The sequence below is a fragment of the Mytilus californianus genome, unplaced genomic scaffold (assembly GCF_021869535.1).
Source record: "Mytilus californianus isolate M0D057914Y unplaced genomic scaffold, xbMytCali1.0.p SCAF_12, whole genome shotgun sequence".
NCBI lineage: Eukaryota > Metazoa > Mollusca > Bivalvia > Mytilida > Mytilidae > Mytilus > Mytilus californianus.
The window spans coordinates 48,251,758-48,274,353 of NW_026262604.1; the positions used below are offsets into that span (position 1 = coordinate 48,251,758).

General features: G+C 31.4%; 1 long non-coding RNA gene across 1 annotated transcript; it reads right to left on the reverse strand.

Moving 5' to 3' along the window:
- Window positions 1-374: 374 nt before the first annotated feature.
- LOC127721940 (uncharacterized) lies at window positions 375-9,234 on the reverse strand. The gene is made up of 3 exons (XR_007991536.1): window positions 9,156-9,234; window positions 3,141-3,186; window positions 375-410 (listed from the first exon to the last, which is right to left on the reverse strand). It is a non-coding gene; the product is annotated as an uncharacterized LOC127721940 (long non-coding RNA).
- Between the last annotated feature and the right edge of the window lie 13,362 nt (window positions 9,235-22,596).

Sequence of the window (22,596 nt, forward strand, 5' to 3'; positions counted from 1 at the left end):
GTGCACAAAAACAGTTTGAGAAACACGAACCCAAGCTGTGTATCACTATCAACCTTTCGGGTAGTCTTCAAGCCGCAAACTAGTATACATTTTTATTTAAGGGCCAGCTGATGTCCGCCTCCGGGTGCGGGATATTCTGGCTAAGTTGAAGACACATTGGTGGACTACGGCGTTTTTCTGCTCTTTGGTCGGTTGTTGTCTCTTTGACATATTCCCATTTCCATTTTCAATTTTATATATTTGTCATGAAAAGTCATTTCAGTATAACAGCAGAAAATCAATCCACAAAAACTCTTTAGACGCTGTTATTTTCATTTATAGTTAATATGAATATTCATTTATATCAATAGTTTTTTTTTTAAGTTTTATATACTTACGAACAACAGCACATACAATGACAACAGAATCCTCTGTGAAAAGAGAAATAAAAGTTGAGTGCAAATACTTTATTTTGCAGCATTTGTACCGCATAAAACACTATAATGTGCATAACTAAGCTAAGTTTTCAAAGAACAAGAATATCTAACATACTGTGTATTTAGATAGAATAGGCAAATTTAACTTATTAAAGTATAACTTAATTGTCAATAAAAAAACCTCTTTGAATATACCAGGCTTACAGATGTATAGGATAGGAGAATGTGTCTTCTACATGCGACTCATCGAGTAAAAATAAGTTAAAAATGCCAAATAAAGTTGGTGAACATCGAGGGCAAATATTCCAAAAGTTGCACGGTAATTTATACATATTGAAGAAAATGATTAGTGTTTCGTACAATACAAAATTTGGTATACAGTTGATTCATGAATTTAACAAAATCAATCATAATCAATGTCGACATAGATGACTGCTATAAGAAGACGTGGTATGAAAGCCAATAAGACACCTCTCCATCCAAGTCACAACTTGTAAAAAGTAAACCATTATAGGTCAAAGTACGGTCTTCAACAAAGAGCATTAGCTCATACCAAACAGCAAGCTATAAAGGGCTCCACAATGACTAGTGTTAAACCATTCAAACAGGTAGATCAACGGACTAATCTATATTAAAACGAGAAACGAGAACACGTATAAACAACATCATCAACGACAACCACTGAACAACAGGTTCCAGACTTAGGACAGGTGCAAACAAATGCAGCGGGTTAAAACGTTTCAACAGGCGCCAACTTTCTCCCTAACTTGAAAGAAACATCACAACATAGAAAGACACACTATAAAATATCAATTTAATTGGCTTTACTCTATCAAAATACATATTAACAAAAACAAGTAAACATACACTGAACGAAAAAAAATGATATATGACACAATGCTAATACAATATTAATTATAAAGGGGGCATATATGTATACTATTAGTTAAACAAAGAAAGGTCAATGATATCTGAAAAAAAATCTTTTAAAAAGACCGAAACAGACAAACAACGATAGCAATTCAAAAAGCGAAGAAAGAAAGGACATGAATCAGAGGAACTTCTTAAGGTCTTTTACAGAATTATAAATAAACGTTATTGTTCACACAATTTGAGGTCAACACTCTAAAAAAACGGGTTTAATTAAAAAATCGTATTAGACGAAACACTTGTTAACTATTGCAAGTGTTAAATAAAGCATGATCATTTCTGTTCAGTCGGGCAGCAATAAGGTCCTATGACAATATAAGGATGGAGACAACTACTAATATAATCGCTATAGCACATGGCTTTATGATTGAAATTCATTCAAATGGAAATAATCTAAAACTTCACAGACAAGACAACTGACCGATTAAAACATTGACTTTTCTGTAAAGTCATTTTCAAATACGTGTAGATGCTGTTGCTTCAAATTCAACTGTTTCGATTCTTTTTCATCGATGGCTTTCAAATATAAGTCTTTAAACGTTCTTAATGTAGGTACATCCAGTAATGCGATGCGGACGCATAAAATTCATAGTGTTGTTTTCTTTATTGACCCACGTTCTTATCAGATTGTATTAAAACTGTTTGCCTTGAGGTTTTCATTTATCTTATTTCATTTTATTGTTTTAAAAATTGCAATTGAAAAAAAACTACAGAACTTTTATTCTTATTCGTATGCATAACATCAGGAATTAAAGCACAAGAGCTCGGAGAAATCTACAAAATTAAAATTAAATAAAATTCCGCGAAAGTTCATTAAAACATTTGGCGTATGCACAGGTTTTACGCAAAACAATTTTGTCGTGTGGATGTGGGTATAGAAAGCGGACTCCAGGAGCATTTTTGTTTTATTTTTTCAGTTCTAGATTTTCTAAAAATGAGCACTTTTGTGTTACGCTTTTTAAGTCATTTCAAAACATGACGTCATACAAATAAAAATGCTAAAGCTGAAGTTTTTTTTTTTGCGTAACGTGAACCATCGAAATTCGTATAATATTACATTAAATGGATTTTTGAGGTAGGTGTTGTTTTATTTTCTATTCTATTGCATTATTTGCATATTTACTGATTTCAACAATTAAACATGGCGGCTCCTTAGTTACGAAATATCAACTTTGGATTTGCCGGTAGCTTACGAGAAAAACATGTAAATTAAAAATTGCAAATGTTGGGTTTGAGAATTAAAAGAATTCAGATCATAATTTTCTAGCGATTATTCACGAAATAATTCATGCAAGCTACAAATTTACTAGAGTGTTTTAGCTATATCTAACAGAGAGTAAAAAAGAACAGCCACACACACAGTATACCCTACCTCGCTTCAGTTTTTTTAATGACCCTATTTGTCCTGTTAGAATCGAAATAATTCATTTAAGCCATATATTTGTTGTAAATTTACACATGGCTTTGGTCTTGAAGTTTGTTAATGTTATCCCTCGCTAACACTCAGCATAAAATTCGAATATCACGGCCCAGGCCATGTGTGAATTTCAAACAAATCTTTGGCTTCTAAGAATTAGTTCTTAATTTAACAATGATTGTAATATTTAGGTCAGATGAATGCTAAATTAAAGGACGCGAAATGTAATCATGTTGCAGAACACCGAAGACCGTTCTTTTGCAAATTGTAATCAAATATAATGGTAGTACATGTAAACAAAAAAATGAAAACGGTCAGAAAGATGATGATATTATGCATTGCAACATTATATAACGTAGAATTTAAAACAGACTTACCTGTTTTTACCTGCATGTTGAGTTTTGTTACCTTCACTTTGTTTTTCTAAAATGCATATTTTGATACAAATGAATTTCCGAATAACAAACCCTTAACAGTACATTTGATACATATGGATTCTTCCATTGCATCGAGTGTGATACGATATTTATATATTAACGCGAAGCTCGCCGAGTGTTTTAAATATTTAAAATTTAATTGTCAAGAATGGATAGATATCGTAATACACGAGATTTGGTGGTGAAATCTGTTTTTCTAATGATTTTTTAACAATATGCATGCAAACTTATTCCTTCTTTTCAAATGATCTGCACAAAAATGTATTCTTTCAATGAGTAGTCCTCATGCATGGTTGCCTTTTTTCATGCCGTCACAATAGGAAATTCAGAGAAGAGGAAGAAAATTCGACGTCATTATCGAAATTTGACCAATGAAGAACGCGATCAAACAAACCACACGTTGATTAAATAAAATTTAATAACATGTCAGGAAAAGGATAAACCGTGTAACAATTAGAGAAATTAGTTTAAATATTGAATAACGCATAAACAAGTACGACGTAAACGTTAATTAATTTAAACATGGGATTAGCAAATACGAGCAGTACTCTTATATATATCCATTTTATCAAAATTGATAGTTGATAACATGTTGAACTATTGGAGAAGTGAAAAAAAAAATCCTTTTTATGAATGTCTTTTTCTTCTTCAGACACAAATTTAACATCTTATTCATGTATTAATTCCATATTAATTTGAATTTCATATTCAACGCATATGAGGCTTCTCTATTTTTGTCCAAATACGATGTTTCTTTTTTGCAGACTCCCCCATGAGAAATAATAATTAAAACAAAATACATTCAAAGAATAAATTTGTCCTATAATCATAAAAAAAAAAGTTTGTTGCAAAAGAGATAGCGAATTAACACATTTGAAGTTCTATCTTACGTCTTATGTCTGTTTCATTAACAAATGCTCTCAAATTTTCAGGCTTGCTGCTATTCTTAATGTTGTTTTATAAATGTGTAACTTTTACTACATACACAGTTTTAACTAAAGTGTTTTCGATGGCAGAAATGCTAGTAGATCTGTCAACATTACTTATTAAATTTGTCTGTCAGAGTATTTGTTTTTCTACTTAGAGAGTCATACTGATTGAGTAAATACCTTTTTTTAAACCATATTAAACTCTAAATTCACGGCTTAACTTCATTTGATTACTTATTTGCATTGATATTTACGACTATCAGACTTTCAAATAGTTAAAGGATTTATTATTTTATTGCATTACTTTAAACATCGGCAAATCATTGAATATGAGATTTTAGGTAATAAGTAGTGTGAAAAACCTATCCATTAAAATAGATCCATAACAATATAAATAACAAATGGGGTAACAATAAGAATTGCAATTGTATATATATGTGTTCATAAATGTTACTATAATGAAATGAATATATATGTTAAATGAGAGATATATACGTTATGTCAACCTAATTATAGAAATATACACAGAGTTCGTAGGTTGCGTTTGATGTCGACAGATTGGCACTTTACAAAATTTGAAGGTTGGCATACATGTAGACATGTAGACATGTAGACATGTCTTTATCTTTTTTTAAATGTCAGCCAGTCGGCCTAAAAAAAACAGAGGCGAAACATACCAGAGTGACATTCAAACTCATAAGTCGAAAATAAACTGACAACACCATGGCTTAAAAGGAAAAAGACAAACAGACAAACAATAGTACACAAAACAGAACATAGAAAACTGCAAACTGAGAAACACCGACCCCACCAAAAACTAGGGGGTGATCTCAAGTGCTCCGGAAGGGTAAGCAGATTTTAATTGATGTTTATTTCTTATTCTTGAATTGAGTGTATTTATAACGCTTTTCTCAATATTAATATGGTGCATTGTTTAAATAAAATGGGTTCGTGAATTTACTGGTTGTCCTTTCTCATTTCTGTAACAACATTCACAGACTTGTTTGAAACTTTTAAATGTACCGTTGGATTTACTGTGCGACAATATGTCATCGCCGTTATAGGGTGCGTAATATTTACTCTAATATGTCTATAAAACTAACAACTCATCTACAGGTTAATATACAAATTTCAACGACAGAGTATTTCTCTCTAACAGATTTTGCAGAAAAAAGTACAATTAGATGATAACAGCTTTGTAAAACTCAGTATTGGATTATCAAAATATAATGAATGATAAGATTGAGAATGGAAATGGAGAATGTGTCAAAGAGACAATAACCCGACCAAAGAGCAGAAAACAGCCGAAGGCCACCAATGGGTCTTCAACACAGCGAGAAAAAACCACAACCGGAGGCGGGCTTTAGGTGACCCCTAAACAAAAATGTGAACTAGTTCAGTGAAAATGTACGTCATAATAAACTACAAAACATATAAATAAACTTAAATCAAAAATCATACAATACTAACAAAGGCCAGAGGCTCCTGACTTGAGACAGGCATAAAAATGCGTTGGGGTTAAATATGTTTAGTGAGATCTCAACCATCCCACTATACATCTAGCCAATGTAGAAAAAACAAACACACACAGCAATACGCATAGTAAAACTCAGTTTAAAAGAAGTCCGAGTCCGCTGTCAGACTAGATGACATACATAAATTAACAAAGGACTACAAGCAGTTATTTCATATCGGTTAAGAATTAGCTTCTCTTATTGGATAACAAGGGGCCACATGACATTCTTTATTCTTAAGAAAAAAATTCTATCGGTCTTTAACAGAAAAAAAAACGGACCAGAAAACAGGTCGTTAACGGACTTTTACATGTTAATGACCAGTCGGGCGTGGTTTCTCTGTTTAGAGTGATTTCACTTTAATAAAACGCAATCGCGATTCGTTAATTATAAAATTATAGAAAACTTTATTTTGTATTCATATACTGAAAAATTGCATTAAATGAATGGCAGTGACTTATAGTTATCACTATGACTGGTCTTCACTCTTTCCTAAAGAAATCGTACAATAACTCGAGTTTGCTTTGAACAATTTGAATCTATGAGAATTTTTAAAAACATTGTTTCTCAATGAAATAAACATAATAGTTATTGAAGAACTGGTTATCATCGTGATACACGGACTACCCGTAGGACAGTGGTATTGACTGCGACAGCGATAATGACCTCGCCTACGGCTCAGTCATTATCGCTTTCTTAGTCCATACCACTGTCTGTGGGCAGTCCATATATCACGATAATGACCAGTTTTTCAATAACTATTATGTAATTACTGACATGCCAGCTCCAGACCTCAACTAAACTGATTGAAAGATTATGTCTTCATCACATGAAAAACAAGCACAATCCTTCCTGTTAGGGGTTTAGTATCAAACCATCATAAAATATATGAGAAGAACATAACTCGTATCAAGTCAACAACTGGTTTTAGAATTAATGTGTTTATTTACGATGCCAATACCCTATAAGTGAATCAATATTAATACCAACATATGCCATCTTTAATGACCTGACAACAATATCGTAACTATATCCCTTCTGAATAAGTCTGTTTAAAGTTTGTGTTCGCTTTTGAGGTGAATAATATTACCATAAAAGATTGGATGTGAAATACCTGATCGTATAAGATGTCTGCATGTTGATTTATATTTACGAATGATGTCCTTGTACCGACGATAAAATTTTGTATATATTTTGACTAGTTTGTGATATCGAAAACACTGGTGTAATAATTTTTCAGTAATAGAGAGATTTCTTTCGTTAAAATCAAATACGTTGTTACATACACGAGCGAATAGAACAAGTTGAGAAATATAATTACCATAAGATGGTGACAAAGGAACGTCACAATCTAAAAATGGATAATTAACCATAGGAAATGAAAAATAATCTCTTTTATCATACATTTTGGTATTAAGCTTCCCGTTAAAGATATAGATATCATGATCCAGGAAAGGGCAGTGTTTATTGTTGGTATTAGCTTTATTTAAAGTCAGTTAAACCGGATAAATCTCTTTAGTGTACATACGGAAGTCGTCATTATTGAGAGCCAATATATCATCCAAGTATCTAAAATTGTTATTAAATTTTTGTATCAGATGTTGTTTCGATGGGTCTTAGCTGATTTTAGTCATAAATTATAACTCATAACAATATAGAACAGGTCCGCAATAAGTGGTGCACAGTTAGTCATTCCCCATTGGAATTCCGAAAACTTGACGATATACGGCATCTCCATAGCGAATAAAAATGTTATCTAGTAAAAATTCAAGGGCAGTTATAGTATCAAAGCAGGTCCAATTGACATAGTTTGTTTGTTGTTACTAAAAAAATACCTAAATGAGTTTGAACATATATATATATATTCGCATTCTGACTTTCTGAATGCCGATTTAATTAGGTTAGGTGTGTGAATTTTTTCTTAATAACATTATGAGGCAAAGTGGTATATAGTGTCGAAAAAGTAAAACCTTGAACAGATTTGAAATCACCAATATCAGCATGCAATTTATCAAGTACTTTCAACGAATTTTTTACACTCCAAAAGTAATTAATGCCACTATTTTAAAGGCCTTATTGGAACAATTTATTTCCAGGTTTTTGATTGCACCAAGTGTACTAGTAAGGAGAATAGTCAGTTTAGTAGTGGAACAGTGGCTTGAAGACGAAATAAATCTATATTTGTTAGGTGTTTTGTGCAGCTTCGGTAGCCAGTACATGGTTTGAACTTTCATTGTATTTGGTTCTGCTTGTAAAGAAGTAGGTATTAGTTTATGCTTGCTACAGATGTCATTTTCTGAAAATTGAGTCAGTTGGAATGTTGGTGAATTCGTGATTTCCTTTTGCAGAACCTCAATGTAAAATTTACTTCAAACAATAATGATATTATTAACAGCCTTATCAGTCGGGACAAAAACAAATTCCGTGGCAGTGATTTGATACGAGAAATAGGGTTATTATTGTTGTTATTAGGAGTTAAATGTTCTTTAAAATGTTGTATACGTATATCAACTATGTTCATTACTGACTTAAAATAAAATCTAAGTATTTCTTGTCAGCTTTCTCTCTTTTTATCCATTTCGAGCAGTAAGTACGGAGTGAGTCGAGGATGATGTTACGGGGGACGATATTTAGGTCCTTTACTGAGGAATTATTTCAACTCTCGGTCACGAACGATGTTAAGGTCTCCTCTTATAAAATGGGAAATGAGGCCATAAATGTATTCGGAATTATTACAATTTCATGACGTAGGTGTATTGTCACTGATATTTACATCTTTACTAACTTCGCTATAATTAAACACATATTTTAGGGTAGATTTTTTGTAAACATAACAAAAAAGAGGAAGTTCAGTATTATCAAAATATTCAGAAATTTGTTCCTTAACAGAATGTTTATTTAAGATACCGGCAATATTTACTAAATCAAAACCTGTATTGACATATTTGATTTTAATAAAATGTTTTTTAGCTTGACACTTATTTTATAGAAGGGTATATTAAAAATGTTAGAGAAAAAGGTCAAGTTTAAAGTGTAATGCGTATTTTAGGGATATATCCAGTTTCATGGATACATGAATTGTAAATATATGTATAGTTTCGAACAAAGAAGTATAGTAAATACAATTTTAGACAGATATTAAACATTGCATAATCTTAGGTTTATATAGGAAGCTCAAATATTGACTTTAGCATATTTGTGAGGTGCATTTATAAAGCAAATGTTGCAAGACTGTCTTCTGTAAATAATTGAGTATGTCCAAATCGATGGTTTCACTCTGTTTAACAAAGGAATGCAAATTGTATAGTCTTGGTCAATCTTGTCTTGGTCTACTTAGATGTTCTTAAGTTCCATTGTAGAGAATATCGCATTTTAGATATGTATTACGTCTTGACTTATAATTTTACAAAATTTCGAAATTCAACATAAAGTTTCGGTTAAGAAACTTGCAATTTGAAATTTTGCATTTTAATCTTAATATATAAATATAACTATAAATATATGTGAAATACCTCTACATTTACGCAGCTTGAAAATCCCTGCTATCACCATAAGTATTATCCCCACAATTGAACCAACAGTTGTTCCAGCTGTAAACAAATTATGATACCCATTTATGTATAATCATTATAATTTGTATACAACAATTGTTGAATTCATTCTCTTTCTTTCTCTTTTCGAGCCACAAGCAAACAAATGTAAAAACAAAACATATGAAATTAATTCGCTTTTGTAGTGTTTACCCGTAAAGGTACAAAGAACTCAAGCAAGTGTGGTAATACACCAAACTATGTAGAATTTTCGTTGTTACCGATACTTCTGGCAGTGGTATACATGTGTTAATACTCATGCATTATTCATGACCCAAACATGAAGATGAGGACACAAACATTGGAAGTTTTAAAAAGGGAAAAAACTGTCCATGTTTCACACGTTATTTTATTCAAATTTTACTTCCAGTTGTTCGTGTCATTACTAGGAACATCACAAAACCGATACTGTTTACCCCTAAGGGTGATAAGGGTATAGAATAATGTTTCGTTAGTCGTCTTCAAAAATCATTGCCAAAGTAGAGATTCTGTCTGACTGTGCCGGATGTATAAATGCAAAGTCAGGTCCAGTCAGTATAGAAACGTTATATACCAAACTCTCTGCCTGTGGCATGATGCGAGGCAAAGACTGTAAAATATTGTATTATATTCTATTGGCGTTGTAAACATCTTGCTATTTATACACGTCGTACCACCTAGCAGAACATCCTTATTATATAAACTGCGTCTCAACATTTCTCATCCCCCGACAAAATAGTCTGAATTTTATGATTATATAAAATCAAGCAATTTGGAAAAAAAATATATTTTAATCCCTGTTCTTCAAGAAATGGTTTCGAAAAACTTAAAGAGATTTAAATCAAATGTACGTTTTAAATCGGGCATATAATGAACAAGAAGCATGTCAATATATATGTGACAAACCTTGCTCTTCAACATCGGACTTTATTATACTTTTAACAGTTAGGTTTGGAGCGTCACTGCTGAGTATTTTGTAAACGAAAGACGCGTCTGGTGAACAAAATTATAAACCTGGTATCTTTATGGATTTTTGTTTCAAATAGAATAGAAAAATTCCGATTCACGGCTCAACAGAAGTCACGGTCATCGCAATTACACACCACTTAAGGTTCCTATCATGCTTTCATGACCGACTTTATTTCATGATTAAATATAAGTATTCAAACAAATCATTTACAAAGGAAACCAGAATAAATCTATCTAGAGAAAACAGGTACAACCTCCTCCACATTATTACTGAACGGCACATGTCCGCTGTTGAAATTGAACTTGAACTATATATCTATAAGTCCTTGACATTGTCTTAAATTCGGGAAGATTCTGCTGAGAAGGACATGTTCTATTCACAATCCAAATAAACTACAATATTTAAAAACATTTAGATCACTACTCTTAATCCAACAATATCAAATCCCTTAAAACCGAATTCACATATCGTTTATGGTCATTTATTTTACAATGCAAGTATGCAGATTTTGTCATGAATTCTGTCACTCGTAACTTTGACTATCGACAGGACACAAATAATTGTTTTAATATATTTAAAGGTAACACATTGTTAACGGAAACGTCAAAATCGTCAAAAGCGTACGTGTTAATTATAGTTTATGTCATTTTTATTCAATCTAAAAGAATTTATCAAATGATATTTAAATCATCATCCAGAAAACGCAAAAATACCAATTTTCAAAGATTATTGAGGACAAAATATTTGTACAAAAATGTCAAAATTGTCTGAATCGAACTTGACCTATATCTTATATACTAGTATGCAGATCTTGGAAAATTTGATCAAGTTGTATTTTCGTTATCTATTGTAAAGAAAAATATTGCCGGACATATATAGACAAACGAATACACTAATCACTATACATGCACCATTTCATGAGGTATAAAAAATATATATCTTCCATGATCTTTAATTTCGCCTTTTGATAAGATTTGAATTTTATGAACATGTTAAATTAAACTGGTTATTCTTTCGTAAAAATTCAATGAATGTCATGAGATAGTGCCTTTTACTGCTGAAATGTTTTTGTTTTCCCGTAGAGTCGGAATCTGAAATAGTTTTAAAAAACGCCATGGCAATTCCTTATTTAAGACGCCGAAGACGATATCATCAAAATGCTAAGTTTTTTCGTGACACTATGAAAATAATTGATTATAGCCTACCTTTCAAAGGAATCGGTCAGTTGCAAGGCAGAATATTTACACTTTTCCAGCATACCCGCATTTCTAGTGCCTTCCTAAATATCGCCCCTTTCCTTTCGGTAGGCCTTCATTTCTGCCTACGTATTATGTTTTACTTTTAAGGGAATCTTGTCGTGAAAATGTATGAAAAGATTGACACTGGACTTTAAGAAAGAAACAATCAATCACAAAATAACCTTTTTTCAACAAGTTCTTGCAACGCATACATCTAAGTTGGAAATTCTTTAAGAAAACCATTGAAACGAGAAGGTCTGCCTCACATTTTAATTTTTCCCCTTGGAATTGACAAATTTTGACAGCTTCAAACTAAGATCTATGACGAACCTTACATTTCAGCATAGTTCTGCCTTTTCATATAGCGTTTACGTGTGTAAATTGATGCGAGCATATTGTTGGAATGCGTGTACATGGTACGCGTACCCTGTCAACGCAACCGTCTCTCTTGTTGTGCAATTCATGCGATTCTTTCAATTGTCCCCGTTAGTTTTATTGTTAGAAATGACATTATAAGTTTCGATACGTTCAGTTCGATTTTAAACAATATTCACATTTGTTGATAAAGAACTGAAGGATTTTATCAGTTTTCCTTCCAAATCATAAAAGGAATAGGGATGCTGATGTCTTTACTATGTCAGGAACAGTATAATGTAGAAGGCGGACAATGTTTCGGACCCATATTTAAATGTTCATCTCAACCTCTCGGTTAAAGATAATTTCAAGATAACCTATAACGATATGTCCACAAGATACATATCCTGAATTCGAATTTTTAAAGTCTCATGAACTAAGAGTGTTGTTTGATATCTTGCATTTTAATCTTAATATATAAATTTCAAAGTCGGCATCTATAGATATATATTCTGCTTAATTATTGCGCAGGTAAAATAATTAAAGAAAAGCCAATTCAGTTTTATCAAAAATGTTTGGTCATCTCTATCTTTTTTAATCCTTAAACAAGTTAACATCTTACCGATAGCTCCTGGCTCCATTATATCATAAAACGTCAACCTTGAAATGACCTGTAAGTAAAAACACTTTTAGAAACGAAAGATGAATTGATATATAAATTTTTTTTCTTATACAACAGTAAAATGACAAAAAACTGAACTTCAAGAAAAATGAAAATTGGAAATTCCTTTATAAAATGGCAAAATTAAAAGCTCAAATGCATCAAACAAATGGAAAACAACTGTTTCACTTGTATGACATTCGCACATTTTATAGAAAACAAAGTGTGAACTAAACAAACAGACATAAAAGGGGAAGTAAACATTGTGTTATAACCTTCATCCATATAAAAACAAACAAACATGTCAATAAAGGAAAACAAAATGGCATATAGACAAAGCACATAAGAAACACTGAGAGACAAGAATACAAAAAATGACCACATCACAACAGCATATTGGTGGGATGTATAAGGACCGAGCCACGCTAAAAGGATATTACCAAACATGGACTAAGCGTCAGTACCAAGAATCTGTACTTCAAGACCATCATTTAATAACATAGCTTTAAAAGATTTCGCTCATTTCCATAAATAGGTTGATTCAATTGCTATAAAATGTCTGTGAAATAAAAACATTTGAAAGTGGTCTTTACTTAAGAAAACCGAAAGATTATGAGACATTTCCAAAGGTATTCATCCTGAATACGTGTCTTTTTTCCTCAAACTTCTTTAATAGATTCACCAAATCAGCAGTACAATCAATGTTTAAAAAAGTCAACGCGGTATGATAATTCTGATAAACTGTCAGTTGAGAATTTTACCTTACGAAACAACATTGCACAAGGTATGATTTTTTATTATGAACTTGCAATTGCTCAGTGTGGTAAAATTCTTCCAAAAGCTCCTGCATATTGATACTATATTGCAAGGCTCAATTCTTATCACACTGTCTTTGAAAGAGTGATACTGATTCCATTGATAATATTGTATCACTAATTCATCCCTTCTAAAATTTATAACAGTTATGGAATATCTGTCTTGGATGACTTTAATATGTACCGCTTGTCATGACAGCAAGCACGTTCCATCGATTGTTAAGTTATCAAATGCAACTTATGAAAGCATTTTTACTTGAAAAAAGAGTAATATGATTGGAGACACTAGTGGAGCATCAACTACTTCCCTTCCGGAACATTTGATAAAAAGTAATCCAATCTGCAGCCATAGATCAGACATCAACCTGATTAACAACTTAAAAAATGATATTGTCCCTGGCGTAGACGCAGTAATGTTCATATGTCATTATGGTTCATCTTCTCTTCATTGTATATCCCTACATGGCATTTTATCTGCCATACAAAATCACTTGAAAATGCACCACTTCAGCACGAAACTTTATTCATTCCCATATCGAACCTTTTCACACGTCTCAAAATATTAAAAACAAAACCTGCAAAATGATAACACGAAATATGGATACAAGATTTTAATTTTGCGTTTATAAGCCTTGATATTACTTGCTTTTCGTTGTGAGCCAACGCTCCGTTTTTAAAGCCGTACCTTAACGTATAATTGTTTACATTTTATACATTGGGACTAGGATGATGAGTTATCTCATTGGCATTCATACCACATCTTCTTATTTCAACTCATACTGATATCGTTATAAAGTCATCTTTAAACACTAATATTTTCCAGTGATAATTGAATGTCGGTTAGATATGTTTGATAAAACCATTTTATTCTTTTTACCTTAAGATTTAAAGGAATGAATTTTAAATGAATCTGTTTTATTAAAAAGGTAAACTGTCGCTTTTGCAAGATATTTCTAATGTATAACAACCATCTCTAAAATGTATTATCTATAGTTAACAAGGACGATTTACTATATAAATAATTGTTAAAATATGGATATTCATATTCAAGTGTCGACTAGTAGAAATTTCGTTTGTTGATGTGGTTCAGAAGTGTTTCTCGTTTCTCGATTTTTTATATAGATTAGACCGTTGGTTTTCCTGTTTGAATGGTTTGACACTAGTCATTTTTGCGGACCTTTATGGCTTGCTGTTCCGTGTGATCCAAGCTCCGTGTTGAAGACCGTTCTTTGACCTATAATGGTTTACTTTTACAAACTTGTGACTTGGATCCAAAGTTTTCATATTAGCACTCATTCCACATCCTTTTATATCTATACACAAATATATGGAGTAACAACTCATGAACCGATTGAAGAACGAAAGGTATCTAAAATGTTTATTCTAATATATCGTAATACAAAACAAAGAAACTAAATGTTTTGAAATATGTGTTATTTAATTTAGATGAGTACCACTATATTCTAGTTTGTAATTTTACATGTTTTAAGAAGGATGGAATGATTACTCAATATTGTCAGAAAATCAAAAACACTCAAAAAGTAAATACCTCATTCACTTATATTGATGCGGTTGTAAAATCTTTCAACATTATTTATTATTAAAATTGTATTCATTTACCCAACAGTTACCCTTCTTAGTAACCGTGTAAAGTACTGTGTTGCAAAAATTAGACATATATAAAATTGAGAATTGAAATGGGTAATATGTCAAAGAGACAACAGCCCGACCTAAATGCAGAAGACAGCCCAAAGCCACCAATAGGTCAAAGCATGTAATGACTATTACATGTAGTACACGAAAAAGAAATGTAAAAACATAACTAAAGATAAAGAATCATACAACAATGAAATTCGGAGTTCAGTCTACAAACACTTATAGATAAAATATTACAATGAGTGGTCATCGATGTAACTATTTTGAATAAACGACTTGATGAATAACTAATATTCATAGAGGAGAAAGAACTTTGATTACAACAAACGGGATTAAATTATAAGTAAACATTTAAGGTGTTTTCGAAAACAAATTTGACCATATTCGTTGAGAACTTTTTGATGATTAAAACGGGTGATGGATTTGATGTACTGTAAATAATCTACAGTACAGGTAAAAAATCACGACATCTTTTGTTTTATAAGCTATATATACTTTATTCAATCAAAGAAAGGTAATTTGACTATATTTATTAACCTCACTTTGAAGCGCCTCTCCGTCCTCGGATCAATTCTGTGTGAAAGTTCTACCCCATAATTCTATTATCATAGAGATTTTAGGAGACCCACACGTAGCCTCTTGCTTTTGGCAATCCTCTTTTAAAGAGTAAAGATTTAAATATCATCCGTTTCAAACAAAATGTATCCTTCATCTATTTTATAAGATTTAAGTTGGTGAACGCTTACACACGTTAAACAATGTATAGCAATTCAATCATTTATCAAATGACATGTCTGGTAATGATTTGACTTGAGTAGAGAATGACTATTAAAATTGCTTTCATTTTGAATACATATATATACTATTGCTTTACATATATGTGTCATAAAAACAAATGTCTTTGATATGATGTGATAGGATGAAATATAGGAGAGACGGATTAATATCAGGGAGACGGATTAATATAATGGAAATCTTGTTTCCGAATCCCTTTGTATTAATGTTTTACTGTATGTATATGTATTTGTCATGTACATGATTTTAGAAATAAAATATGTTTAAAGTAAAATGCATAACTATGTGGAACGCATCTATCCCGTCGAACTTAAATACAAGAAACAACAAATAAACAAATAAGACTATATAATATATTGACCTAAATGCAGACAATGACAATATGAACGGTTAAAAACAAATCTAAACGACAATTAAAAGAGATGAACGTTCCATATATATACAGTAACACTTTAACGGCGCATGCATATGAAGTATATATTTGTATTTTCTATCATGATTTCTATGATCAAAAAATGGTTCTAATCCTAGGCAGCTGTTAAGAAAAGAGTTCCAAGTAGTGAAGTAACAGTAATCTTTTGATAAATATTACGGACGTCATTTCGAGTTGATTGACCGTTATCGAATATTTGTTTCACAATTATAGAAACCACAATCCCGTTTTCATTTCCTCTAATGGAACATCACTGAATTAACCTAAAAATATGTTTAAAATCCGATGAGCAACATTGGAGAACATAAGATCACTCCTCGTTTTGTATAGAACAAATTCGTGTTGCTCTTGAAATTATAAGTATTTTTTCTTTATGGTTTCTTAGTAAGTGTTCTCAATATTGGCAACAGTCTTGACTATCCTTTGTTATGAAAACAATTTCAAAATTTCACATTTGCTGAAACCATAAAAAAATTATAATAAAAAAAACGAAACGAATTATTACACAAAGAATTATAAAACATAACGTTTTTGTTTACGTTATATACACAACGTCCGAATGGATGTGGTAACATCACGATAAGGAGACAAACATATGAATTATAACTACTCGTTTAACAACAGGAGTGCTGAGACGATTAGGAGAGCAGTGGTTAAGTGGTAAGTGCTTCGGACTACTAACACGAAGGTTCCTGGTTCAATCCCCGTTCCGGGAAGAAAATTTCCGGGACTGAATTTTTGCCTATCCATTGACACCATTAGCGAATATGGTCTTGAGAAATGACTAGTCCGTCGGAAGGGGACGATAAATGGCTGACCCGTGTTAAGAGATAGCAATAGCTCTTGCACGTAAAAGACACCCTTGTAGATTTCGAAAAGTGCAGGCTTATGTCGCTACAAGGCAGCACTTGCACCTACAAAGTGGAAAGTGGATGATATAAGTAGTAATAACTTGTTTCCCAATCCACTACAAATAAATTTGTTTAGATTAAGACGATTTGTAACGTCCTCACTTCAAACTTATTAGGTTTTTTAAAGTTATATCGACGGAATATATATGTTGTGTACAAATTTTGTTGTTCTGTACATGTTATCAGCATTTTGTGAATATCTTTACCATGGCGTTGTCAGTTTATTTTGAATCTATGAGTTTGACTGTCCCTCTGGTATCTTTCGTCCCTCTTTTACATTATTAGATAAAATAAGCATAGTGTCTTTACTCAAGCTTATCACTGTTTTATTTCCACAACTACATATACAGTCTTACACATACTAGTAGTACTGACATAAACTTTATGTAAAAACACCAAAGGATAGTTTGTGGACATAGGATTTGGTTTAACATGTTTTAGTCAAAAAATAAAAACATAATCTAAACCAATATATCAGGGGCCCTTATTTGTATTTTTGTAACATAGAGGACAATGCTTAATGTTAGGTTGAAAAAATTGTGAGTAAAACATCGAACTGGATAATTATTTAAGATAAATTTGTGTCAAAATAGTGATTTCTTGTACAAAAAACCTGTACAAAATAACAACTTTACACAACATATACACATATACGATCAAGTTTGGAGAACTTTCTGGGCGTTGCTAAATGGTGCGCAAATACTTTGGAAAAGATGTAAGCCAGGCTGAATGAATATTTTTGTAATAAACCGTAAAAAGAGTTTTAGTTAGACGCATACGTGAAACGTAATAGCTATTTGTAGTTAATTACTTGACTTTCAATGAAATTATAATCGAAATAGAAATTAATAAAAAAAAATCAGGGTAGTGTACAGTTATATAACTTTTATTGAATTAAGAACGGTGAACACATTCTTTCTCAGTATTTAAAAACAAATCAAACATTCATTCGGGCAAATAGAATTTTAAAGTATTAATAAATTATCGTCATACGATACTTTAGAATTTGAAAAAAAGATTTATATACTGGCATGATAAGGTTTTACATTAAAACACGAATACATGAACTTTCTTTTAAAATAAAAGTTAAAGTAAAAAATTCTTAATCAACTTGAAGTACTGATCAAAATATTTAATATTTATTTAAGACATTTTCATTAAAATATTCAGTGTTGCAGTCTGCCTCTTCATAGACAGCAATTCCACATAACATTAGTGTGGCATTTATCAATACTAATTTTACTGTAAGTTGTTCTCCTGTTGAGAGTTATACGGAAAGAAATGTGTCTAATATGAAACTATAACTAGATTCATTGTTCTGTGTTTTGCAAGAGAGGCGATCTGTTGAAACTAGATTTCTCTCTAATCATAATCTACCGAACTTTCTATCAACACATCTGTTGATTTGAAGTCTCAACTGATAGTCACAGTTTTGTTTTTGCATAAAAAAAAAATAAAATGTTAATTCTGGCATTCACTCAAGGCAAGAGTGGGACGGCGGCATGGTAGGGATCAACAGCTGAGATATCTAGTGTCATACCCTTTTCACATATTTTGAATTTAGAAAAAAACATACACTATCATTTGATTTTTTACAACAAAAATGTTCCTATAGGTTTCATGATTACGCTAATTACTGTAATGATAAATACATTTGACATATAATGAATCTACGACGTGAATGTAATCTGTGGAAAAAAGAAAAAAAAACATCTGCAACCTGGTTATATATTTCACCGTGATATCACGACCTTTTCATATACATTTTGTATCATGAAGCTTAAAAATATTGACTCCTTCCTACATTTTATTACTTAGTATCTACACCCCTTTTTATTCCTTACCCAGTCAGCAATACCTTAAATTCAATTCCGTTTATGTTGTTAAAAAAAGTTAAAATCATGATATGGGTTGATTTGCGTTGAAAACAAATTTCCTACAGCAACTTTAAAATGAATTCCATATCTTGTAAAATTCTTAAAACAAATTGTACAGGAAAAGAAAGAATTCTTTTATAATTTGATTTCTATATAAATAAGCATTGGTATACATTATCAGAATTATTTTTAAATAAATTATTTTCATCCTTTTTTATGAATTTAGTTATCAAAGGTACCATGATTATAGTTTAATACGCCAGACGAGCGTTTCGTCTATATAAGACTCATCAGTGACGCTCAGATGAAAAAAGTTATTAAGCCAAACAAATACAAAGTTGAAGAGCATTGAAGACCCAAAATTCCAAAATGTTGTGCCAAATACGGCTAAGGTAATCTATGCCTGGGATAAGAAAACAATTAGGATTTCGAAAAATTCATACTTTTGTAAACAGGAAATTTATAAAATGACCACATAAGTGATATTCATGTCAACACCGAAGTGCTGACTACTGGGCTGATGATACCCTCGGGGACGAAACGTCCACCAGCAGTAAATGTCATGCAGACGCCGCCATTGTTGTGAAACTATAGTCGACGTGAATACATTGCAATCTTGTTGTTTTTAAATTAACCCAATTAATTTGTACTTTAATAAAACCAAAACTATATCTTTTCGCATCAATGTCAATGATACATAGAGTGAGTGAATACTTGTAAATAAATAATTTTTCTCAAGAGAATAAACACATTATAAAAAAACTTACCTCTGAAGATCGTTACAATAAATATCACGTTGCTATTGGCATGTATGCACTTCATTCCCTTTGAAAGGATTTTAAACTGATAAAATTTTGACGAATCATTGTATTGGACCCATAAAATCGTTTTTTTTTTTTTGTTTTTTTTTCAATTTAAGATAAATGATCGGCGTGTTGATCAACATTTTTCAAAAACAAATCAATGGTAATACAACAATTGTATCAATTTATTAATTTAAAAAATAATTCGCCTCTATATAAATAGTTATCAAAGGTACCAGGTTTATAATTTATTACGCCTGACGCGCGTTTCGTCTGCATAAGACTCATCAGTGACGCTCATTTCAAAATAGTTAAAAAGCAAAGTTGAAGAGCATTGAGGACCAAACATTCCAAAACGTTATGCCAAATACGGTTAAGGTAATCTATGCCTGGGATAAAAAAATCCTTAGTATTTCGAAAAAATCAAAATTTTTTAAACAGGAAATTTATAAAAATGACTAAAAAACGGAATTTGATGAAAAGGTGTTTAACATTCAGTGACAAATGAAACATGCATATCTAGTACGTTAAAATGTTAAACTATGCTTAGCCGAATTTTTAATGATGTAATTCACGAGTGAACATGCCATTCGTCTCAGACAAATCAAAGCCTCAAACTGCAATTAAATAACTTTAGAAATTGGGAAGACCGATCAAACATCTTCTGCGTCTAAAAATGGGATACACAGTTGTTCTGTTTGCAACAAAGAAGCCAATATGAACAATATAGCACAGCTGTGGCTAGTTCTTCCATTACACAAGTGTATGTCAGTAGTCAACAGTTGGATCCACGTATTACGTATTTCTGTATGCGTCAATGCAACACACACTATAATAGTAACAAACAATATCAAGAAGATAACTCCCAAAACAACAAGGTATATTATAACCTAAAAATAAACTCATCAATCTTGCATCCAACAATAGTAGACGCTCTGACCTCACAATCACACCACACTATGAAACTCAAATCGATTATACAACTATAACATTTTAAGAGGATGCTTTACTTACGCTTTGGAATAATTCCGCCTAAATGATATATATGCATGCATGGTGTTTTAACATGTTTAATCATTACTGATATCCCTTGATTCGCAAAAAATGACACAACCTATCATTTCTTGATTTGTTGGTCAACCTTCCAGTCTCATTAGGTAATCACCGACTTCCTTTTTTCCACAATAATAATTGATCATATATTGACAATTTGGAAAAAATAGATGTTTGATTGTGTACCGTCTGCAGTACAATGTATTATGTTGATTCAGATGACAATTGTAAATCTAATTAATCATAATATTTTACTATCCTGAAATTAAAAAACAATTTGCGATTAAATAAGTGTACACAATGTCACACTTAAAAATGATTTAATTTGTTTTTATTTCCTGTAAAAAAAATCTTATTTAAGTAGGAAGTTAATTTACTACGTTTTGTCACTAGCTGTCTTACCTAGGACATTGTTGCATCATTCATTTGATTTGTTTATTTATTCATTATAACCTGCAGGAAAACTCCAGCAAAAATGTACAAAATATACTAAATACTAATATTATATACAGTATCTTAAAAGAAAATCCTTGGCTTAAAGTGGAAACCTCTATATCTGCGCGAACGGTGATATCGTGCATTACCTGATCTTCATATTCGCAATGTAACACAAATATGATCGTTCGTGTTATTGCTTACATCTTCCGAAAGACACAAAAAGATTATAATTTATAAGTTCAATCATAAATTGACAACTGCAATCCCATGATTAACCATATTTGGCCATTTTTCATTAACAAGTACATCATCAGATAAAATTGTTTTCAATTTAACTCAATGTCTTATCAAAATGAAATAAATTTTGCTCCGCATCCTTGGCAGTGTGTTTGGTTTAAACTGAACTATATTTTGTAGTGTAAAATCTTTCCTGTACACACAATTGATTATTTTTAGAAAGCATGTGCGAAATCACTAGTCATTTTAAGAACTCTCAACAGGGGTTTCCTTATTCTGAACACACATCACAAAAAATCTTAAAGGTGAAAACACACGTACAGAAGATTTCATGAAATTTAAGTATGTCATGAATTTGTTCACACAATGTCATTCCGATTAAGGCTTTATGAGATTACCAAAGTGAAGACAAAAGTCTTGGGCACGTGTTTGTTACAATCAACAGTTTCGTGTTCTATAGAAATAAGCAGTATTTATATTATCAATAAGTAATATTTATACCGGATATTTTATTTTCACATTCAATTTTGATATTACCATAACTTTTTCGGATTTCCTGTAAATGTATATTTTTATAAAAAATATTATGATGGACTCTGGTCCAAACAAAAACAAACTGTTAATAAAGAGAGAACAAAGGACATTAAAATCAAGTGTGAACTAGTAAAAAGGTTTACATTGTATTATTGAAATAAGGAAAACAATTGGATAAACAAAGTGTCCGTTTCCTTTCTATGTATTCCCATGTGAAAAAGGAAAGTAACATTTAACACCATTCATTCTTCTTTTTAATTTTAGTTCAAATATAATTATGTCCGCAATAGCCTAATATATAATGTCTTTGAAACTGTGATGAATGTGTCTTGGTAATGTATAATGTTTTACTGTCTGAACATGCTGAATGAAACATTTGAGATTGATTCAATAATAATACTGTATTACAATTGAAGCTAGATGAATTAAAAGTCCGTAATAACATTGCATGTCAAGTAATTTTATGTTTTTTCGCAGTTGGAACTTGTTTTCGTTTATCACTCTTATTACATTTATGAAATCAATATATAGCGTAAGAAACACATGAATAGAAACCAGAAGGTTAATGGCACTGAAAACATCAAATTTACTAAAACAGAATTAAACGAA